Source organism: Bremia lactucae, linkage group LG2, assembly GCF_004359215.1.
Source record: "Bremia lactucae strain SF5 linkage group LG2, whole genome shotgun sequence".
NCBI classification, from domain to species: domain Eukaryota; phylum Oomycota; class Peronosporomycetes; order Peronosporales; family Peronosporaceae; genus Bremia; species Bremia lactucae.
This window is the reverse complement of record NC_090611.1, coordinates 2,246,598-2,260,331: the sequence shown is the minus strand read 5'-3', so window position 1 is coordinate 2,260,331 and position 13,734 is coordinate 2,246,598.

Here is a 13,734-nt window from a genome sequence, read left to right as displayed (position 1 = left end):
AAAATGGTTATGAAACGCTATTTGTCAGGATTTCTTTGAAGATATCTAGCAAAGCTTAATGCAATCGCTAATACTGGCGATTGCGGACCAAGACAGACCATTTTACCTGGTCTGTGACGCCAGCGATGTTGCAATCAACTGTGCGTTAATGCAAGACAGTCGGCGCAGAAAGCGTCGTCTGCTATCAGTCGCGTCAGCTTTAGCCGGCTAAGCGCAATTATCCAGTGCATGCAAGGAACGCCTTGTCATGAAATATGCACTAGCTAAGGTTTGGGTCTATTTTTTATGAGACAGACAATTCATTATTTATACGGACCATGCGTCTATGCGCGCGGCCGTAAACAGTCCACACCTGTCACAAAGAAGGCGAGATGGTTGTCTTTCTTTGCGAAGAATAACTTCTCCGTGCAATATAAACTATGACGACTTAATGTTGTAGCTGATTCCCGTTCGCGCCGGCCCAATTTTGAGCCAGCAGCGCAAATCAACCGTGAGGATAAGTTCACTGTTGCAACAATAATGATTCCGTCGTCATTATTACTTGGCGACATTAGAAAAAGCCTATCAAGAAGATAAGGCTTCTATAGGTAGATGGATTACCTCAAAAATCCATCACAACAAAGGATCGTCGAAAGAGTATCGTCTTCAACCGATCGATACACAATATGCCATAATATACTGTAATACACAGCCATTGCTGGCGACAGACTAGTGTCGTCATTCTTATCCATACTGATTTGCGTTTACGGATCATGTACGAGTGTCAAGATGTACCAATAAGCGGGCATCGTGGAGGTGAGAAGACTTATCTTACGGTAAGTCACGATTTCTACTGGCCTCGCCAGTATGAGTCCGTCCACAAGTACATGCGTGCTTGCGAAGTTTGTCAATGGGTAAAGCCTAGCCCTTTATTCCGTGCTCCGTTAAAACTTCTGCCTGTTCCGGCAGTGTTGGCAGTCCGTATCTAAGGACTACGTCTTCGAATTTCTCAAAAACGATCACAAGAATAATGATGTTCTTATTTTTGTTGAACTTTTTAGCAAAATTGTACATCTTGCTGCAGTCCCGGAGTCGATCACAGCCAAAGGTTGTGCTCGTGTCTCTGTCGACACGATATTTCGACTCCATAGATTATACCGTGAGACCACCGATTCACGGTGGAGTTTTGACAATCTGTATTCAAATCACTAAAAAACAGTTGAAAATGTCACCTCAAACCATTCGTAGGCTGCTGATCAGACCGAACGTGCAAACCGTATCCTTCGCGGAATGTGTCCACTCGTTTACGAGTCGGAGCGAGTTATTGCCGATGGCAGAATTTGCCATCAATAATTGGTGCATGCATCAGCGAATCCTACACCATTTTTTGTAAATAGCATACGCCATCCACTTATACACAAATGGTTTGAGAGTGGCGTTTACTTATAGAGAGAGGGACTCACTCGAGCAAAGAATAATCTAGCTCTTGCTCATCACGCATTGACAAAACAGTCAGTACGAAAGATACGAATGTTGATACAATTAACACTGAAGAAGACAAACTCAATAAAAGCGAAAAGGCTATTGCTGACTTTGCTATCGATGCTGAAATACTCAGCATCGAAAACAATAATATTAGTGAGAACACTAATGATCTCACGAAAAGGAGAATGACATCTCCGCAGTGTTCACCGGAAATAAAACAAGCCGAGCCAGCAGTGGTCCGTTTCGTACAGGATTCCGTTGCTGATGCGGTGGACCGACAGAAACGGTTTTCTGTCAAAAATGGATGAGCAGACATTCTTATATTTGTTGTTAGCGAATTAGCCCTAGTGTCAACGGTAAATCTCCCAAAACATGAAGTGACGAATACTGCTCAGGTATATCGGCTGGTTTCGTGTACCGCACCGCCAAGGCAATGCGAACACGATCGAGCTGCCTCGTAGGGTGCGTACACATCCTACGTTTTATGTCGGACGTCTCCGCCCGTACCATCAGTACGAGGATTCTTCCGGTTCCAAATCAAACCCGCACGGTCTAAGGCATCCGCCAAAGACTGATGGCCCCGGGACAGATACGGTTCTCACGAACTAGAGGCTCGACCACCCTTCTAGGATGAAATCTCTTGACGAGCTGTCACCAGCTCGTCTCGAAGGGACTTATGTGTTTGTTCGATCGCAAATTGAACCGCGACAGAAAATCCGTCGACCGTCGTCGCTACTCGCGACGACAGGATCGTTCGTGGTCAACGTCCTTTCGTCAATACGGGAGGATGTGATCCAAGTCACGGTGATGACTCGGGTTCAGTGAATGAGGCGAACCCGATTTCCCTTTCTCCTCCACATCCTTCGACGGATTCGAGTGGTGAGAAGCGTCTTTTAGTAAAACGCTTCTTTAACGTGAAAGGGATTCAAACAAGGTACCTCGTTCAATGGCAAGGATATCCACCCTCGCATAATAGCTGGGAGCCTCGTTCCCAACTAATGATGGATATTCCGGGTCTTGTTCGACAGTACGACGAGACCCATCCTCACCCACAAGAAATCCAGCAGAGAACGAACGCTCCACGCGCTCGTAAAAGAATTTTAAATTCTCAATTCCTTCGCGCATCTCAAAAGAGATGTGCGTTCTCCAATGAGGTTCTTTAAGGGAGTACGCACATGGACTGCACCCTTAAAGCAGCAGGGGCATGGGTCGCCCCCCCATGAGAGGCAAGTAACTTTGCCTTTCTGGACAAACGGTGCGGCTAGTAGCATGCACCGACTACGGTCCGTCTTTCTACCGGTCACGGAAAGCATACAGTTCGTCAAGCAGGCCTCGCGGCCTAGGCTTTGCACATTCTGTAAGAATGCTTCCCAAGCTTGAAACAAAGGAGTGACATCCTTTGCACGCTTCCATGTGTACCATCGATGTCGGGAAAGGCATCGATAAAGAATTCTATTTCGTCCTAACCAGGCTTGTGAAGCCTGGATAAGTCGAATAACGGAATAAGGTATCGATCGCTGGTCAAACCAGACCAACGAGTCAAGCCGCCCTTAGAAGAATTCAAGGCTTCTTTTCGGGAGCGCAAAACATTGCGGTCCCTCTCCCGTTGTACAGGTTAACGTTCACGCTAACATAATTCTCGGGGTGATCTTAGCATACTAGCACCACCAGTTGTATGCGTACCGAAGTGACCTTTACGATCACTTCGTTCGTGGTGATGCATTCTTACATAACCAAATTTATCATCGTCCACGGAGTCGTCACAAGATGCCTCCACACCAAAACGGTCTGGCGAGCAGTCAAACAACTTTGATATCGCCTCTTTGGTTGTCACGTTAGAACCCGCAGATTTAATGTACCCCCGGGCGAACCGGAGGCCTTCAGAGTGGCAGTCGAGTTGGGCGATGACGCCGACTAAAACAAATCACCTTCAATTGGAGTAGGTGGTGACGAGCCCCCTTCAGGAGACGCATTAGCGTCTACTGAAACATTTGCATCAATAGCAGCTACACCGATCCGTGTAGCTGCCAGCTTTGCGGCTTCACAGGCTACGGGCACGGGTTTCGATACCATGCGCAGTTGAAATTCAGATTTAAAAAATCCATTAAGTGCTAATTTACATAAAAGACATAACAGTACTCTCCGTCACGTCGACACAAGTCACTATAGTGACTGTTGTTTAGAGGGAGGTGTAACGGGGTGTCCAGTCACATAAATATTATATCCTACAAGAGAAATAATAAATATTATTTTTTCTACAAGAGAAAATAAATAAAGAAGCACAAAATTATTATATATAATTTATTTGACTATATAGTTCGAATATTACCAAATTTGGTAATATTGACGCAACAAGACATTATTTCAATTGATTGGTTGATTTAAGTTTAATTTAACCCCGTCAATCATTACAAGACACGATTAGGCCGCGCAAGGAGGCGCATTGCATAGTTAGGAATTAAAGTATTAAAGCCAGTAGATAGAAGATCGTTGTAAAAGCATTTATCATAATAATAGTTTCAATTTTTCTCTATACTAAAGCCTTGGAATTTACCCTTAGCAGCTAAGACTTCTTACCTACTTGTAACCTCCCTCTAGACGTCAGTGCACGTGAAGTAATCTAGGCACCCCACCTTCACTGTAATCAGTGTAGGTTGACTAGTACTGCTGTCAGTACTAGCAAAAGGTGCCCCGTTACAGGTACGAAGTGATCGTACAGGTCACTTCAAAAGGAATGCTACTGGTAATGCTTGCAAACATCACTTCGAGCGTAATATTAGCTCAAATGCCAACATTAACCAACGCGACCTACACTGATTACAGTGAAGATATGGTGCCTCGATTACTTCACGTACACGACGTGCAGAAGGAGGCTCTAAGTAGCTAGATCTTAGCTACTAAGGGTAAATTCTACGGCTTTATAATTGGAAAACGTACAATTGTATAAAAATATTAAGTTCTTTCATGACGATCTTCTACATACTGGCTTTAGTACATTAATAACTAACTATGAAATCGCCTCCTTGCGCGACGCCTAATCGTGTCTTGTAACAATTGGCGGGGTAGTTTAAGCTTAAATTAACCAAGCAATACTGCTAATGTCCTATTGCGTCAATAATACCAAATTTGGTAATAATAGAACTATTAAGTCAAAATAAATAAAAATAATAAATTTGCTCGTAGTTATTTGTTTCCTCTCATAAGAAATTAAATTTAAATTCCTTTTATAAGACATAATATTATGCAACGGAACACCCCGTTGCATCACTTCCTCTCAAACAGCAGTCTCTTAGTGACTGATGTAGAGTGACAGAATGTGTGTTGGTATTTTTTTAATTTCAACTTTTGATTGCGCATGCTTTCTTAACCCGTGCGCGTAGCCTGTGAAGCCGCAAAGCTGGCAGCTACACGGCTCAGTGCAGCTGTTAGCAGTGCAAATGTTTTAGTAGACGCTAATGCGTATACTGTGGGGAGTGCGTCACCTGTTACTCCCATTCGAGGTGACTGGCACGAGTCGGCGTCATCGCCCAATTCAGTGGGTTTACAGTGAAGACCCCGGTTCACCCAGGGCCACGTCCGTTAAACCTACGGGTGTTAACGTGACTACTAAAGAGGTGATGACAAAGTTTTTTTTTTACATCTCGCCAGACCCTTTTGGCGAGTGTCATCTTGTGACGATGATAACTCTGATGATGTCAGATGCATCACCAGGAACGAAGTGATCATAAGGGTCACTTCGGTAAGCATACCACTGGTGGTGCTAGTATTCATCACCACGGACGGGGTGATTCTAAGGATCACTCCGAGAGTAATGTTAGCATTATTGTTAACGTGAACCAACGGGAGAGTGACCCTTTAAGATGGCTCGTCGAATTAGATGACGCCGTCAAAGCTCGCTGCATCAATGATGATGCGACAAAGTGAAATTTGGCATGCCAAATCTTGAGCTTTAGGGCTCACGCTTCACGAACCATTGGTTTTTGGGTCGCAAAAGCTTTTTAAGACCCGGCTCAGACAAACATATGAACCACCACGTGACGAATTCAGGGCTCGAGCCGAGCTCCTGGATTTAAAGCAGGGCTAGCGTGACCTTCACTCTTATGCCCAGCATGCACGATACCTAGTAAGCTGTATCGTGCGTCATTCAATTGATGAACAAACACAGGTACAGGTAACTATGTTTATCAAAGGTGTTGCAGGCGGCCTTGTTAGAACTCACCTGTTCCGACTTGAACAAGTCGCTTGACCAAGCACCAAGCGATCTCTATGGCGAAACAGGAGGACTTTGGCCTGAGACAGGCTTTCGTCCACTGTGGTGCTTATCGTCCACATAGACGACAAGAAAACGGAGGTCCGGAAACTATGGACCCTTCATTTGTTGAGAGTGAAAACCTCGCTCTTCAAATTACAAGCGATTGCAAAAATGCAATCGTTGTCAAAGGACGAGCCACTACGCCTTTCAGTGTAATGCCCCACGCCAGTGCCTAAAAACTGAGGAAAACGATCGAGCTCCCGCTAGGAACAGCAGAGGAAGTGGATCCGACGCCGTTACAAAATCGCAACGGCAAGGCGGATCGTAAAAAAACGGTCGGGGTTAGTAGGTGCGGAGCGCCCTACTGATCCAGCAACGTCAAATGAATTTGCAGGCCTTTTGACGAAGTTGCCTCATCGCCCTGAAAATAAAAGTGTCAATTAAGTTGCCATTTAAGTCCCTAGTCGATTGTGGGGCGTCGAATAACTTTTTAGACGCTGATCGCTAGAAGATCGTAGACTCAATTTTATTGAGCGCGACATACCTCTAACGAGGATGACAGTGCGTCTAGCAACAGGCGAATCTGTAACAGTAAAAAAACGTGTAGTTGTTGTCCAATACACGTTAAAGGGCAAACAGTACGATGATGATTTCATTGTACTAGATTGAATGACAAATTCCATGTCGTATAAGGATTACCATGGCTTAGATAGCACGAGCCATGCATAACTGGCAGCATCAAGCCGTGACGATGCCTGCCCCTCGTTTATCAGATGACCATCTGCAAAAGTCCTAGATCGACTGGAGAGTCAATCGCAGAGAATCTCGCTGTGGTTGCGCAACCACAGCTAGAGGCAGTTGGGGAGGATACTACCCAAATAAAAGTTGAGGGAATAACGTTCCCAGGAATCTGCGAATAAAAATCCCCAGAAACCAGTGGTCAAAGGTTCCCAGATACCTTGAGAATTAAGTTTTATAGAGGAGCTGGAGTTACAAATAACACCTTTATTATTTGTTTTAGGTTTTAGGTATCAAAAAAGTACTATAGGATTTAATGTCTTAGTAAACAGCGGATCAAGTGTAGGCGCTTACACACTTGATCTGATAGCGCCTCCGAAGTTTACTTAGGAGATCACTCAATTGCCAACGCTAGAACCGAAACGATTCTTGCGTGATCTACTTAGTGGCAAATTCAAGTAAATCTGCGTACTTGTCACAGATGACAAGTACGTGGCCGATGTTGGGTCGGTAATAGTATTTTTCTGAGAATGAACGGGTACTCAGCAGCTCATCGATAGACGAGAGCGTCATCGATGAGAAGACTCGGATTAAACGTTTTACGTTAATCCTGGGAGTATTTGAAGAAAAATTCTTTATATAAGGATATGATCGAATTCAACGATGTGTTCTCTGATTCGGTACCGTGCTCGTTGCCTTATGATAAAGGCACTCGACACTAAATTGACCTGTTTCCAGGTTCGAATACTGTATCACGAAGCAGTGGCCATTGCCTCGTGAACAAGTATTAGCTATCGACATTTTTTTGCCGATCGCTTAGCAGCGGGTTAGTGAGGGAGTCAACCTCTTCACATAGCTCTCCGACCTTCTGCGCGCGTAAAACAACAGGAAGGTGGCGGATTGTGCATGCGCTTAGTAATTGCACGCTGCAATGCTACCGAATCAAACGCCGGTACCACGAAAAGACGTAAGCATTGATGGTATGTCAAAGAGTACTAACTTTTCGTCAATGGATCTGATGGATGGATACTATCAGATCCTTATGCGTAAACAGGAAATCTCGTTCACAGCAGTAAGCATTGTAAGCGACATGCTATGGGACTGGCTACTTATGTCACAGGGACTTTGTAATGCACCCTGCGACATTCAACAGATGTGTAACCAATCTGTTGAGATCGGTGCGGGATCTCGCACGAGTTATTTCGATGACGTCCTCGCTCATAGCAGAGCCATGACGAGTCAAACGTTGAAGTACATCGTAGCCACGTCCGAAAGGTCCTTATGCTTATGCGTGAGCATAAGATGTATGCAAATCTCAATTATTGCAGTTTCGCTGCAAGCGCAACACCACATATTGGGTACATCGTGGGCAAGCACGGTGTACGCCCTGATCCGAAAAATATAAAGGCGATCACCGACTGGCCTGTGCCAGTCGATGTAAAGGGACTTCGAAAGTTCATCGGCTTAGCGGCGTAGTTACATAATACTCGCGCAATTATGCCGAAATGGCAGTCCTTTTAATGGAGAAAAATGTAAAGTGGTCATGGAACATTTATTGTCAGCGTTCGGCCGACCATACTCGGTGGACTTTGACGTGCCACTCCAGATATCTCAGGGATATTGCACCCTTGATCCATTTGTTTAGTTGCGCTGATTGTAGATGATGAGCGGAATCTCTCGTATTTTTTGGGGCATGAAGCGAAGCTGGATGCAATCGCCAATCCTGGCGATTGCGGACCAAGACAGACCATTTCATGTGGTCTGTGGCGCCAACGATTTTCCAATCGGCTGTGCGTTAATGCACTATGACACAGACGGCGCAGATCCCGTCGTCTGCTATCAGTCGCGTCAGCTTCAACGCGATTACCCAGTGCATGATAAGGAACTCCTTGCCATGAAATACGCATTGGATAAGTTTAGGTTGTCTATCTCTTGGGAGATAGACCGTTCATTGTTTATATGGATCGTGCGTCTTTACGCACGGAGAATGGCGGGATGATTGTATTTCTTCGCGGAGAACAACTTCCCCGCGGAATATAAACAGGACGACTTAATGTCGTCACTGATGCCCTTCGCGTCGGCCCAGTTTAGAGCTGGCTGCGCGAAAGAATAGTAAATTTAAGCCCACTGTTGCAACAATCATCAGGGAGAATGAGTCCACTGGTGCAACATTAAGTGTTCCGTCGTCAACATACTTGGCGACGTTAGAAAAAGCCTATCAAGAAGATAAGGCTACTATAGGTTGATGGAATTCCTTAAAAATCTATCACAACAATCCTTGAAAAGATTGTCGAAATGTATCGATCTTCAACAGATCGATACCCAACCCGCAATATATTACTGTATTATACAGCCATTGCTGGCGCTAGAACTCGTGTCGTCATCTCCATCCATAAATATTTGCGTTTACGCATCATGTACGAGTGTCAGGATGCACCAATAAGGGAGCGCCTTGGACGTGAGAAGACTTATCTCACGATAAGTCGCGATTTCTACTGGCCACGCCAGTATAAGTTCGTCCGCAAGTACATACGTGCTAGCTAAATTTGTCAACGGATGAGCCCAGTGCTTCATCCCGTACTACGTTACAAGCTCTGCCTGTTCCGGCAGAGTGTTGGTAGGCTGTATCCTTGGCTTTCGTCTTCGGATTTTCTGACGACGAACACAAGAACAATGGTATTCTTGTATTTGTTGATCGTTTCAGCAAAATCGTAAATCTTTCTGCAGTACCGGAGTCGATTGCAGCCAAAGGCTGTGCTCGTGTCTTTGTCGACACGATATTTCGACTCCATGGGTTACCCCTTGAGCTGGTCTAAGATCGAGTACCCAGATTCACGGCGGAGCTTTGGCAATCTGTGCTCAAATCACTTGAAACACACTTGAAAATGTCGACTTCTGAGCATCCTGAAATAGATGGTCTGACAGGACGTGCAAATCATATCCTCGAAGAAATGCTTCGCGAATACGTCCAATCTTTTACGAGTTGGAGCGAGTTCTTGCCGATGGTAGAATTTGCCGTCAGCAATTCAGTGCATGCTCCTACAAATCATACACCGTTCTTCGTGAACAGCTTCCGCCATCAACGTATACCCACCTTGTTTGAGAGTAACTCTTATTCAAGGGGGGGACTCGCCGCATAGAGCAATCTAGCTCTTGATCATAACACTTTGACCCTACGGTCAATGCGAACGATAGAAATGTTGATCTAAGATAACATTAAAGTGGACAAACTCAGTAATAGCGATAATGCTATTACTAACTCTGATAACGATGCTTAAAAACTCAGCATCGAAAACAATAATATTAATGAGATTATCTATGCTCTAACTAATGGAAAAAAGAATGCCATCTTCGAACTGCGCACCGATCGCACTGAAGACTGAAACAGAATCGAGTCCGCAGGAGAGTTCCTGCTGGCTAGATAGGCAGTGGTCTGTTTCGTACAGGATTCCGTCGCTAGTGCGGTGGACCGAGAGAGACGGAACTCAGATAAAATGGAAAGTCGAACACTTTTTCATTTAATGTTAATGATTTAGTCCTACTGTCTATAGTAAGCCTTCCCGAGCATGTAGTGACATATGTGGGCAGTAATAAATTACTGGCCAGGTATATCGGCCCATTTCGTAAAAAATACCGCCAAGGCAATGCGTACACGATCGAGTTGCATCGCAGGATGCGTACGCATCCTATATTTAATGTAGGGTCGTCCCGTACCATCAGTGCGAGGCTTCTTCTGATTCCGAATCACTCCGGAACGGTCTAAGGCGTCTGCCAAAGCCTGATGGTCCCGAGCTAAAGCATGATAGTCTCAAGACAGAGTCTGGTTCTCACGAACCAGACGTTCTACTACATCCTTCAAGGATGAGATATTTTGCGGAGCTGTCACCAGCTCGTTTTGAAGGGACTCATGTGTCCGTTCGTTCGCCAGTTGATCAACCGCAACTTGAGCACAGTTTTCAACTGATCACGAGAAACATTGTCGACCGTACTTGCTAAGTCGCGACGACGGGATCGTTTCTGATCAATGTTCTCCTGTAAATGTTGAAGGACGTGATTTAAGTCACGGTGTTGACTCGAGTTCGGCGAACGAGGCGAACCCCCTCCTCCGCATCCTTTGACGGATTCGAGTGGTGAAAAGCGTTTCCTTGTTGAACGCTTCTCGAACCACCGTGAGGTGAAAGGGGTTAGAACGAGTTATCACGTTCGTTGGCGAGGGTATCCACCCTCGCATGTTAGTTGGGAACCTCGTTTTCAACTGATGATGGACGTACCGGGTCCCGTACGACAGAACGACGAGACCCATCCTCCTCGACGGAGGGTCCATCAAAGATCGAGCGCTCCCCGCGCTCGTGAAAGTACTGGAGGTTCTCAATCCTTTCGCGCATCTCACAATGGACGATAGTTCTCTAATCAGGGTACTCAATGGAGTATGCCTCCTTAGGGGCATGACCTGCACCCCTGAGACAGCATAGACAGAGTCCCCCGACAAGAGGCAAGGTAACCATTCCTCTCTAGACAAACGGTGCAGCTTGTTGCGTGCACCGACTACGGTCCGTTATTCGAACCGGCCACGGAAAGTACCCAGTTTGTCAAGTCAGGCCTCATGGCCTATGCTTTGCACATTGCTGTACATCTTCGCGAGTCTTTACTTCTCAAACTGGCTAGGCAGGAGTGGTGGAGTGCTCAAGTGTAATTAATCAGAGGTCAGAACTCATAACTGTACAAATGCTTCCCAAGCTTGAAACAAAGGAGTGGCATCTTTTGCCCGCTTACATGTGTACAACCGAAGCCGGAAAATGGCACCGATGAAAAATTCCGTTTCGTCCTCACCTGGCTTGTGAAGCCTGGATTAATTGAATAACAGAATATGGTATCGATCGTTGGCCATACCAGACCAACGAGTTAGGAGGGCTACCAAGGCTTCTTTTCGGGAGCAAACCGCAGGACATTGCGGTCTCTTTCCCGTTTGGCTCATGTTAATGTTAACGCAAGCATCACACTCGGAGTGATCCTTGTAATCACGCCGTCCCTGGTGATGCATACTAGCATCACCACTAGCAAGCTTATCGAAGTGGCAGTTACAATCACTTCGCTCCTAGTGATGCATTCTGACATCACCAGAGTTATCGTTGTCCATGAAGTCATCACAAGATGACTACGCACCAAAGGATCTGATGAAGTATCAAACAACTTCGTCATCACTGCTTTGGTTGTCACGTCAGAATCCGAATGTTTAACGAACATGGCCCCGGCAGATCCGAAGGACTCGGGCGATGACGCCAACTCGGACCAGTCACCTACAATGGAAAAGCAGGTGACTTATACCAGTCACCTACAATTGGAGTAGGAGGCGAATTTTCGCAGCAGTAGACGCATTAGCGTCTACTGAAACATTTGCATCGCTAACAGCTGCAATGAGCCGTGGAGCGGGAAGCTTGCTGCCTCACAGGTGACGCGCGCGGGTTTCGATACCATGCGCAATTTAGAACAAAATCAGTAACGCAATAAAATTAGATTTTTAATTAAGAAACCAATACTGCAAAAATTTACAGGAAAAAGACAAAAATAGTATTTCTCTGTCGCTCTTGATTGGTTGATTTAAGTTTAAATCAACCCCGCCAATCGTCATAAAACACAATTGTGCGGTGCGTAAGCTGGCGCCATACATAGTTGGTTAAATTAATATTATAAAGTCAGATCGTTTTGCAGGAATTGATATATTAATACAGTTTTACTTTTTTTCTCTATTGTAAAGCCTTAGAATTTACCTTTAGTAGCTAAGACTTCTTAGCTACTTTGAAACTTATTCTGCTCGTCGTGGACGTGAAGTCGAGGCGCCCCACCTTCACTGTAATCAGTGTAGGTTGACTAGTACTGTTATCTGTACTAGTAAAGGGTGCCCCGCTAGACCCATAGCGTCTCGCTTGGGGTGCTTACTGTTGTGAACGGAATATCCTGTTTGCGGATGATGATAGATTCCATCCTTTAGATCCATTGACGAAAAGATGGTACTCTTTGGTAGATCGTTAATGATTAAGTTTTTCGTGGTAAGAATGTTGAGCGATGCCATCGAAGCGTTCAAATTTTATCGCATGTACAATCCGCCACCCTCATGTTGCTTTACGCACACAGAAGGTCGGAGAGCTATGTAGGGAGGTTGACTTCCTCAATGACCGCTGCTAAGCGATCGGCAAAGAACTTGTCGATCGCTAATACTTATTCACGAGGCAAAAGCCACTGATTAATGACCCAGTGTTTCGAACCCGATATTAGGTCGATTTCGTGTCGAGTGCCTTTATCATAAGGCAACACGTACGGTAACGAACCAGGGAACACGTCGTTGACTTCGATCGAATCCTTATACAAAGGACTTGCTCTTACAGACTCCCAAGATTAAGACGTAAACGTTAAATCGTGTCTTCTCATCGAGGACATCTTCACCCATCGATTAGCTGCTAAGAAGTCGTCCGTTCTCAGAAATTACTATTGCCGACCGAATATCGGCCATGTGCTTGTCATCTGTGACAAGTACGTAGATCTTCTGACTTTGCCACTACGCGAATCACGCAAGAACCGTTTCGTCCCTAGCGTTGGCAATTGAGTTATCAACGAAGTTAACTTAGGAGTCGCTATCAGATCAAGTGTATAAGCGCCTACACTTGATCTAATAGCGACATTTATTGTCTCAGTTTTCTCTTTGGAACTTATTTATTAGGGTTCCTGGGAATATTTGACTTCAGGTTTAGGAACTTTTTCTAGCCAAATCTTGGATACCTATTTCCTCAACTTTTATTTGGGGAGTAACCCCCAACTGCCTCTTGCTGTATTTGCGCAACCCTAGCGATATCCTCTACGACCGTTTCTCCAGTCGATCTAGGACTTTCGCACTGTCTCTTATAGATAGGTGTTTCAAGTTTTTGTTTGGATGTTGCTTTTGAAGCAAGCATTCTTGTTTCGATCCACTCAGGACAGGTAATTTAGTAGATTTATGTCCAGTGGGAGCTTTAACTTCAAAGCCTTATACTTTTGAAGCCCGCTCATGGGAATTAAAAAAAGGTATTGATGTTTTTGATAGCATAGGTTCTAACATTAATATCAATATTTGTAATAATGAAATAGTTCGTATTTTACCTATTTTTTTAATATAAACAAAGAGGGGATATCCAATAAAACCAGATATTTTTCATAGTTAAAATACCAACGTTTTCTGACTTTTTCGAGTGGTCGAACTTCGACGCTGTCTGTGCTTGTAATCAGCCGAAAATTAACCCCACAGTGTA